This window comes from Hordeum vulgare, chromosome 6H, assembly GCF_904849725.1.
Source record: "Hordeum vulgare subsp. vulgare chromosome 6H, MorexV3_pseudomolecules_assembly, whole genome shotgun sequence".
NCBI classification, from domain to species: domain Eukaryota; kingdom Viridiplantae; phylum Streptophyta; class Magnoliopsida; order Poales; family Poaceae; genus Hordeum; species Hordeum vulgare.
In genome coordinates, this window is record NC_058523.1 from 414,684,551 (window position 1) to 414,695,682 (window position 11,132).

At 46.0% G+C, this 11,132-nt stretch overlaps 1 pseudogene; it reads left to right on the top strand.

Annotated features, from left to right (window-relative positions):
• The first annotated feature begins 2,507 nt into the window (after nt 1–2,507).
• On the top strand, nt 2,508–10,380 carry LOC123401788 (annotated as a pseudogene).
• The last annotated feature ends 752 nt before the right edge of the window (nt 10,381–11,132 follow it).

Here is an 11,132-nt window from a genome sequence, read left to right on the forward strand (position 1 = left end):
GAACTGAAAGCAACAAAGTAACAAAGCAAAGTAAAAGTGGAGTTGTAAACGATGGATGTGAATAGACCCGGGGGCCGTAGTGTTTACTAGTGGCTTCTCTCATGAAAGCAAGTAGACAGCGGGTGAACAAATTACTGTCGAGCAATTGATAGAACTCTGCAGAGTCGTGACGATATCTATGCAATGATTATTTCTATAGGCATCACGTCCGAAACAAGTAGCCCGATACTTTCTGCATCTACTACTATTACTCCACACGTCGACCGCTATCCAGCATGCATCTAGTGTATTAAGTCCATAAGAACAGAGTAACGCCTTAAGCAATATGACATGATGTAGAGGGATAATCTCAAACCAATGATAGAAACCCCATATTTTTACCCTTGATGGCAACTACTTGATGTGTGCCTTGCTGCCCCTACTATCACTGGGAAAGGTCACCACATGGTAGAACCCAAAACCAAGCACTTCTCCCATTGCAAGAATCATAGATCTAGTTGGCCAAACAAAACCCAAGACTCGGAGAGACTTACAAGGATATCAAATCATGCATATAAGAAATCAGCAAAGACTCAAATATATATCATAGATAATCTGATCACAAGTCCACAATTCATCGGATCTCAACAAACACACCGCCAAAGAAGATTACATCGTATAGATCTCCATGAAGATCATGGAGAACTTTGTATTGAAGATCCAAGAGAGAGAAGAAGCCATCTAGCTACTAACTACGGACCCGTAGGTCTGAAGTGAACTACTCACGAGTCATTGGAGGGGCGATGATGATGATGATGAAGCCCTCCACCTCCAAAGTCCCCTCCGGCAGGGTGCCGGGAAGGGTCTCCAGATGAGATCTCGCGGAAACGGAAGCTTGCAGTGGCGGAAAAGTATTTTCGAGGCTCCCCTGATTTTTTGCGGAATATTTGGGAATATATAGGCATAAAACCTAGGTCAGGGGGCGGCCAGGGAGGCCACAAGCCTGCCCACCACCGCCTCCCCCCTGGTGGCGGAGTGGGGGCTTCTGGGCTCCGTGGAGCCCACCTGGCTTGACCCAAAAGCTCCCTGGACTTCTTCCGTTTGGGAAAAAATCATTTCGGGGTTTTTATTCCGTTTGGACTCCGTTCCAAAATCAGATGTGAAAAGAGTCAAAAACACTGAATAAACAGGAACTCGCACTTGGCACTGAATTAATAAGTTAGTCCCAAAGAGATATAAAAAGGTACATAAAACATAAAAAGAAGGCAAGATAACAGCGTGAAACCATCAAAAATTATAGATACGTTTGAGATGTATCAATGCACTTTTAGTACTACTAGGCACGAGGAGGAGGAGAATGTTAGCCTTGATGGGCAGATGGTGCCTCAGAAGGACACCTTTCGATATTTGGGGTCAATGTTGCGGAAGGATGGGGATATCGATGAAGATGTGAACCATCGAATTAAATCCGGATGGATGAAGTGGTGCCAAGCTTATGGAATTACCTGTGACAAAAGAGTGCCACAAAATCTAAAAGGCAAGTTCTATAGAACGGCGGTTCGACCCGCAATGTTGTATGGCAATGAGTATTAGCCGACTAATAGGCGACATGTGCAACAGTTAGGTGTGGCGGAGATGCACATGTTGAGATGGATGTGTGACTACACAAGAAATGACCAACTCCAAAATGATGATATACGAGATAGAGTTGGATAGGGCCGGGCCCATAGGTGTGGTGACTGTGTGGCCCACACAAGGCCCATAAATTGAGGGGCCCCAAAAAAATTATACTATGGGCCTAGGTGTTGGGCCGTTGTCGCTTACTCGTGTTTACTGGACGCCCAACCTGCTGTGGCGTTCATACCCTTGCATGGACTTGATACTCGAGATCGATCGATCATATCCTAAAGAAAAGGATCCGTCCATCGTGGATGTGTCATGAACATCACTCGTGATTCCATTCCTGGACGACAGCAGGTCCAAACTTCGAGTAGCGTCACCTAACCCGCATCGCCAATTGCGAAGATCGCGTCCCGAACGCACGCACCACGCGTCCAGGTCGGACGTGCCTCCCGGCTCCTCATTCCAGAACAAACCGAAGCAGTGAACAAAAAATCGATCAGTCTATTCGTCCGCCTTCCAACCCAGCAACACGCTATGGTTCTCCAATCGAGTGTCTTGTGAGTTGATCCTCCTTTTGTTTTTTTAGAATGGAACCAGCCTAATCTTAATAACGGGATGAGGGAAAAAAAGATAAAGACTCGACCATGGACGGACTCGAAGAAACAGATGGCGTCGAACCGAAACCTCGCTGCATCGGTCGGTCTGTAGCATGTACACGCATATGTAAGAAATACGCTACAGTATGCGTAGCGAGCATGCTACCGTATTCCTACGTAGTCGGACCCAATATGGCATATAATACCTAGCGTCGATGCCCTAATTCGACAAATCCAAAGCTTTTTCCTCGCAATCACGCGCGAACAAGAATCTCCAGCTCTCTGCTCCGCTCCGATCGCCCCGCCGCCATGGCGCACCACCGCTGCCGCACCTGCCTGCGCCGTGTCACCACCATCGCGGGCGGTGTGTCAGCCGACCTCCTCCTCCTCGTTGGCGGCCATACCTACGGCCATGGGCAGCTCTTCTCGCCGGGCTTGCTACCCCTTGGCCTCGGCGGCTGCGCCGATTGCTCGTCATCCTTTGCCCCGCCGCCCTTCGCTCTCTCACCGCTGCCGCCCTACCTCCTATCGGAGGCCGAGGCCGAGGCCCCGCAATAGGAAGCCAATCTCCCATGCCGCTTCTGTCCGCCATCGCTCACCGCCGTCGCCGCCGCCCTGCCTCCCCTCGAACTTGGACTTGGACTCGGAGGCCAACCACTCGCACGATGACGCCGATGTTGTCTTGCTCCCGGACTGGGAGGTCCTTCTCCTTGCTGACATTTGGCTTGGCTCCAAGGCGAGGTGCGCCATCAAGGGTGGGGCTTCGTCCCCGGCGAGAGTGCTCGGGAGGCTGCCGGGGTCGGGCCGCCACGCCTACCTCTGTCCAAGGCCCGAGCCTGCCCGAAGTATCCCACCGCTCCAAGCACCGGTGCTGCTCCCCACCTCGGTTGCCTCTACTGATTGTCCTGGCCGCGCACTACTGAATTGGAGAGATCGGATCGCGTTCAGCTCTGCAACTCTCGACACTGGGGATGTTCTGGTGTTTGCCAAGGGTGTTAACCACGCTGCTGATGGAGTCCAGTGCATCTATCGCCACTGCGGCGATGCCCATGGGGTCGTGGCCTTATTCCCGGCCATCATGTGTTGAATAATTAGGCACAATTTCCATGATTAATTCTAGAATATAAAGCATGACGATACCAGCTACTAACATGTGAAACTCTAACATACTAGATGCAGCAGACAACATGAATAGCAGCAAGACCATATAGCAAAACATGTACGCATCTAACATGTTCATCACGCTAACGGGAACACAACACACGTACCGAACGTTTGTAGAGGAAGCGTATGTGTTCGGTGCAGACACGTTGTTGACGATGACGTTGGCGATGACGGGACGAAGTAGACGACGCTTGAGGTGGCGGTACGCAGCACCGCCCGACTTGCTTGGTAGACGACCCGTTGTGCAAGCAGCGAGCAGCCGTGCAAAGCGCTTCCCAAAAACCTAATTCGCCTTCTCTTGTACAGGATCGCAAAGGCGACTGGTTCCGGAGACCTGCTCCCTCGTTCGCCATTGGACGCCGGCGCTCGAGATGAGGTAGACTACAATGGCGGTGCAAGTTGTGAGACGAGGCAAAACCCTAGATGTTTTTCGGTGTGTCTTTGGCCGACCCCGATAAGCTGTATATATAGGATGACCAAGGTCGGTTCCGTGTCGCGACCACGTCTCAAACCGACTTCGTTTCCAAGTCGTATACTTACCGCACAAGAAATTAACTTGTCTGCCAAGACATAAAATAATAAAACGGCAAAAGGTAGCCGTGCCCCGGCAACGCATCGAACCGGAATTTGGCAGAATATTCACGCACATGTCGCACGTATGCACCGCCCGGCCCGGCCAGGCTAGGTGAGCGAGCGTGCGTGTGTGGTTCTCTCATTTCTCTTCTCAACACACACTTAGAGTGGTGGGGAGAACTCACTATATAAAGAGGTCCAACACTTCCTCCACTAGTGAGCTTACTAGAGATTACCCAAATCTCCTAGATTGCTACGTTTTACAATCGAAGCTCATATAGGTGTGTTCTTTCAAGTTTGTTCTGTAGGACAACATCTTTGCTATAATAGCCAATAGAATCACATTAAGGAATGTTGCCAACCTGCCTAACAGTACTTAAGCCTTACATCTCTGAGAGTTTTGCATCTTCACTTAGAGACGGTCACTTATTACTCTCCTCTGTTAACCAATAGCTTGTTCTTCCCAGGTCCTAATTCACGGGATCTCCAATCACAAAGGTTGGGTTACTACTATGGAGTAACGTCTATGGCTCTCATACCCATCTCCCTAGATGCACTATCTATCACATTGCGTGATAGTCCCTTTGTAAAAGGATCTGTCAGGTTTTTTGTTTGTCTGAATATACGTAAGAGTTATTACTCCAGAGTTTCTCAACTTCCTGACAGATTTTAAACGTCTCTTCATGTGTCTTGATGACTTCGCGTTATCCTTAGAATTATTCACTTTAGCGATAACCGTTTGGTTGTCACAATTCATAAGAATAGCCGGTACAGGTTTTTCAACCACAGGCAAGTCCATCAAGAGTTCACGCAGCCATTCTGCCTCTACAGTGGTTGTGTCTAACGAAGTTAGTTCTGCTTCCATAGTTGACCTTATCAATATGGTTTGCTTGCAAGACCTCCATGACACTGCACCACCTCCATGAGTAAATACATACACACTTGTAGCATAGAGTACATCAACATCAGAGATCCAATTTGAATCACTATATCCTTCTAGCACAGCGGAGTGCCCTGAATAGTGAATTCCATAACTCATAGTACCTCTCAGATAGTGCAAGACCCTTTCTAGTGCATGACAATGATCATTACCTGGGTTGGACATGAACCTACTCAGTTTGCTCACAGCAAAAGAGATGTCTGGTCTTGTAGCGCTAGCTAGGTACATGAGTGAACCGACAATTTGAGAGTATCTTAATTGCTCTCTCGTTTCTTTCTTGTTCTTTCTAAGTGTCACGCTGGGATCATAAGGTGTTGGAGAAGGCTTGCTATCCATAAAGTTGAAATGGCTCAAGACCTTCTCAACATAGTGAGACTGCGTTAGAGTAATCCCACTCTCATCCTTAATAATTTTGATGTTTAGGATCACATCGGCTTCTCCCAGATCTTTCATGTCAAAACTCTTTGATAGGAAAGTCTTGACCTCATTGATCACAACAATGTTTGTACCAAAGATCAATATGTCATCCACATACAAACAAAATATGACACTATTGCGTCCGCCATGGCGATAGTAGACACACCTATCAACATCATTAATGAAAAATCCCGCATGAGTCAATGTTCTTTCAAACTTCTCATGCCATTGCTTAGGTGCTTGTTTCAGACCATACAAAGATTTTAGCAACTTGCACACCTTTTTCTCTTCTCCTTTTACCACAAACCCATCAGGCTGATCCATATAAATTTCCTCTTCCAACTCTCCATTTAGGAAAGTTGTCTTTACATCCATTTGATGAATGATCAGACCATAAGAGGCAGCCAGGGAAAGTACGACCCGAATGGTGGTTATTCTAGCAATAGGTGAATAGGTGTCAAAGTAATATTTGCCTTCTTTCTGAGTGTAGACCTTGGCCACAAGTCGCGCCTTGTACTTATCAATGGTACCATCAGGCCTTAACTTATTTTTGGACACCCATTTACAACCCACGGTTTTACAACCATAAGGTCGTTCAGTTAACTCCCAAGTTCCATTAGAAAGAATTGAGTCCATCTCACTATGAACAACTTCTTTCCAATCATCTACATCTGGAGACGCATATGCCTCTTCAATAGTCTTGGGAGTATCGTCCACAAGGTATACAATGAAATCATCACCAAAGGATTTTGCAACCCTTTGTCTCTTGCTCCTTACAGGAGCTTCATCGTTATCCTTCTCATGGACTTCCTCGGGTGTTTGTTCAATATAATCATCAAGTGTACTAGATTTAGAATTTAACTCAGAAGAAAATCTAGCAATGTTATGCATATCTTTCATAGGAAACATATTCTCAAAAAATGTTGCATCACGAGATTCCATTACAGTATCTACATGCATATCAGGAACCTCAGATTTAACTACTAAAAATCTATAAGCAATGCTCCGCTGAGAATAACCCAGAAAAACACAATCCACTATCTTTGGTCCAAGTTTGCGTTTCTTGGGGATAGGAATATTGACCTTTGCCAAACATCCCCAAGTGCGCAAATAAGAAAGTGATGGTTTTCTCCCAACCCACTCTTCATAAGGGGTTTTCTCTTTATTTTTGTTAGGGACTCTATTCAAGACATGACATACAGTCAACAAAGCCTCCCCCCACCGTGCCTTAGATAAACCAGCAGTGTCTATCATGGCGTTCACCAAGTCAGTCAACATGCGGTTTTTCCTCTCGGCAATCCTGTTTGATTGGGGCGAATAGGGAGGCGTCGTCTCATGAATAATACCATGTTCCTCACAAAATTCATCAAAAACTTTGGAAAAATATTCTCCACCACGATCCGACCTAAGACGCTTGATCGTTCTCTCTAGTTGATTTTCAACTTCTGCTTTATAGATCTTAAAGTAATCGAGAACTTCATCTTTAGTTTGCAACAAATAAACATAGCAAAATCTAGTCGCATCATCAATCAAAGTCATGAAATATTTCTTTCCACATTTTTTCAACACACCATTCATCTCACATAGATCAGAATGCATGAGTTCTAGAGGTGCCAAGTTTCTCTCTTCGGCAGCCGTGTGAGGCTTTTGAGGTTGCTTTGATTGCACACAACTATGGCTCTTAGAACCTTTGGCAAGTGTGAAATTAGGAATTAAACTCATACTGGATAGTCGAGACATTAAACCAAAATTAATATGACACAAACGATAATGCCAAACACTTATATCATCATTAATACTAGCACAAATTTGCTTTACTGACTTATTGCAAAAATCTGAAAGGGAAAAGCGGAACAAGCCTCCGCACTCATAGCCTTTACCTATAAATTGTCCAAATCTCGACACGACTACTTTATTTGACTCTAAAACTACCTTAAACCCATCTTGACATAGAAGGGAGCCGCTAACTAGATTCTTGTTCATAGTAGGGACATGTTGCACGTTCCTTAGTTGCACGATCTTTCCTGGAGCAAACTTCAGATCCACCGTGCTAATGCCACGAATAGAAGTATGCGACCCATTCCCCATTAGGACGGAAGAATCCCTTGCGACCTGATAAGAAGTAAACAAAGAGACGTCAGCACACACATGAACGCTAGCTCCTGAATCAATCCACCATGAAGATGATTGAATACTGAAAGCACAATAGGTAAATTTCCATACCCATCAGTATTGCTAGCGGTCACCATGTTGACTGTCTTGGAGCTGGTTTTCCCTCTGCGGTCTGCGCATTCTGGGCATTCCTTGGAAAAGTGTCCGAGCTTCCCGCAGGCGTAGCACTCTAGCTCAGCCTTGTTTAACTTCTTCTTCTTGAAGGTAGTAGTCTTTATAGGCTTGTTGAAAACAGGCTTGTTCTTTCCTTTGTTCTTGTTCTATGGGAACCTTTGTACCATGTTGGCAGTAGGTTGAACCTCACCTCCTTACTCAGTAGTGTCTTTAGCCCGAGTTTTCTCTTCAAAATCACGAGATGCAATCAGATTTTCAACTGATATCTCCTGTCTCTTATGTTTCAGAGAAGTGGCGAAGTTCCTCCATGAAGAAGGCAACTTTGCAATCATGCACCCAGCCACAAATTTATCGGGTAGATCACACTTAATGAGTTCCAGTTCCTTCACAATACATTGTATCTCATGAGCTTGTTCAACCACAGAACGGTTATTCACCATCCTGTAGTCGTGAAACTTCTCCATGATGTACAATTCACTGCCTGCATCTATAGCACCGAATTTAGCCTTCAGTGCATCCCACAGTGTCTTTCCATCTTGTATGTGCATGTACACATCACACAGATGGTCAGGAAGAACACTCAAAATGCATCCCACAAACATAGTGTTGGCTTCCTGGAACTTCCTCTGATCTTCATCAGAAGCTCCCTCTCGCATGCGAGCACTAACATGGAAAACTTTTAGAGCAGTAAGCCATAGCGTGGATCTCACTTTCCACCTCTTAAAGTGCACACCGGTAAACTTATACGGCCTCAGTGCATCAGAAAATCCAGCCATAGTTAACTCAGGAAATTGCCTACAATTAGGTTTTTGGATTGTTGAATAATTAGGCACAATTTCCATGATTAATTCCAGAATATAAAGCGTGACGATACCAGCTACTAACATGTGAAACTCTAACATACTAGATGCAACACACAACATGAATAGCAGCAAGACCGTATAGCAAAACATGTACGCATCTAACATGTCAATCAGGCTAACGGGAACACAACACACGTACCGAACGTTTGTAGAGGAAGCAGATGTGTTCGGTGCAGACATGTTGTTGACGATGACGTTGGCGATGACAGGACGAAGTAGACGATGCTTGAGGCGGCGGTACGCAGCACTGCCCAACTTGCTTGGTAGACGACCCGTTCTGGAAGCAGCGAGCAGTCGCGCAAAGCGCTTCCCAAAAACCTAATTCACCTTCTCTTGTACAGGATCACAAAGGTGACTGGTTCCGGAGACCTTCTCTCTCGTTTGCCGTTGGACGCTGGTGCTCGGGATGAGGTAGACTACGATGGCGGCGCAAGTTGTTAGACGAGGCAAAACCCTAGATGTTTTTCGGTGTGTCTTTGGCCGACCCCGATAAGTTGTATATATAGGATGACCAAGGTCGGTTCTGTGTTGCTACCACGTCTCAAACCGACTTGGTTTTCAAGTCGTATACTTACCAGACAAGACATTAACTTGTCTGCCAAGACATAAAAAAATAAAACGTCAAAAGGTAGTCGTGCCCCCGCAAGGCATCGGACCGGAACTTGGCGGACCATTCACGCGCATGTCGCACGTACGCACCGCCCAGCCCTGCCCAGCCCGACCAAGCGAGGCGAGTGAGCGCGCGTGTGCGGTTCTCTCCTTTCTCTTCTCAACACACACTTAGAGGGGTGGGGAGAACTCACTATATAAAGAGGTCCAACACTTCCTCCACTAGCGGTATCGGACTAAACTTTAGCACCACTATTTGCCATTTCATTCATGGGCTCAATTTGAGATTTCAGAATTTTGTAGATGGGCCAAGCCCATTTAATTCTAACATCACGTCTGTGCAGCAGGTTACCTGGTGCCCTGCGCCACCGATGCATCTCAACTCCAGGAACACAGAGCTCCGTATCACTGTGTCAGCCACCGGCGAGGATCCCATCCCCTCGCTTGCGACTTACCGTCCTCAACAGATTGAAAGTGGCTTGGTGCTGACACCAGAAAAGAACTTGATTTGTGTATGCACCATGGTACACAATGTCTCGAAATTTCTTCGTGAGTGGGTGTTGTACCATGCCGTTGTTGGCGTGGATCACTTTTTCCTGTATGACAACGGAAGTCTGGATGACTTTGCGGATCAAGTCGCTTAGTTGAGGTCTACCGGAATCAAAATCTCTACCGTGCCTTGGACGTGGATCAAAATGCAGGAAGCCGGCTTCTCCCATTCTGTTGCAACACACCAGAGCTCTTGCAAGTGGATGGCCTTTATCGACGTTGACGAATTCATTTTCTCGCCCAACTAGAGAGGATCTGAGAAGCCATCGAAAGCAATGCTTCAAGCTCTTGTTTCAGTTTCTCCGTATGTCGGGCGGGTATATCTGTGGTGCTTTGATTTTGCCCCCTGTGGCCAAACATCACACCCATAGGAGAGTGTCACCCAAGGTACACATGCCGTCGGAAGTAGATTCTGCGGCACAAATCGATGGTTCGGCTTGATGTTGTGGACCATTCTTTGGAGAATGCAATTCACCACTTCACACTCAAGGCTGGTTTCAAGAGCATATGGAACTTTCAAGCACATGTCAACCACTATAAATACCAGGCATGGTCTGAATTCAAGTACAAGTTCAAACGGCGAGTATCTGCCTACGTGGCTGAGTGGAGAGATCCGATCAACCTTGAGTCCGCTGACCGGGCCCCTGGCTTAGGAGTTGACGGAGTTGAACCGGTTGATTGGGCACAAAGGTATTGTGACATCAAGGATAACCTGCTTCAGCAATTGAACACAAGATGGTTCAGCAATGGATTGGGAAGTCTGGGCTCTCAGGATACTTAGGCTTGGCCATATCTGTAACCTCCGATTGTCTAGAAGGATCTAGAGGTACTAGAGATGAAATTGTAATATAGTTTAAACTTGTCTCCTTGCCTCCCAAGATCAATCTAGGAACCAACCTGTACATCGATTGCCACGTTCGGCACCTATAAATAAACATCAGGCGGCCTCCAATGGAGGTAGAGATGCTTCCACAATTCTCACATGGTATCACGAGCCATCTTCCTCTTTCAGCAATTCAACTAGATTGATCTGATCATGGCGAACTCTTCCTCCAGCTGTAGCGGTTAATCGCCACCGCCGTCTCTGAGGAATTCCTGTCCAGCACTAAGAAGGATGGGAAGCAGCACTGACAAATCCATTCATAAGGTTCACAAGATGGCAGTTTAAGTTTGTTGAAGATATTTTTTTGGATTGGTTTCTTGCTCTTCGGCTCTTCTCTTAAAATACTTGGCCGGATGTAGTTGATAGTTAATATATAAATAACTTTTAACTCTTCAAGCATTATAATGGAGTATTTTCTAAGTTGTCTTGATCTAGAGCTTATATCGCCTCTTCAACAATTTATTGGCATAAACTTTTACCTGAAGTTGCCCGTCAAATATCTATTCCTAATAGTACATATACCTGACATTATTTGTCATGTGTACTGCATACTGTTTGGTATGTTGTCCACTTATCCAGGATTCCATGGTCTGCAGTAATAGTGGATTTGTATTAGTGGAAGTATTATCTGAGTGATATTTTTCTGGTTT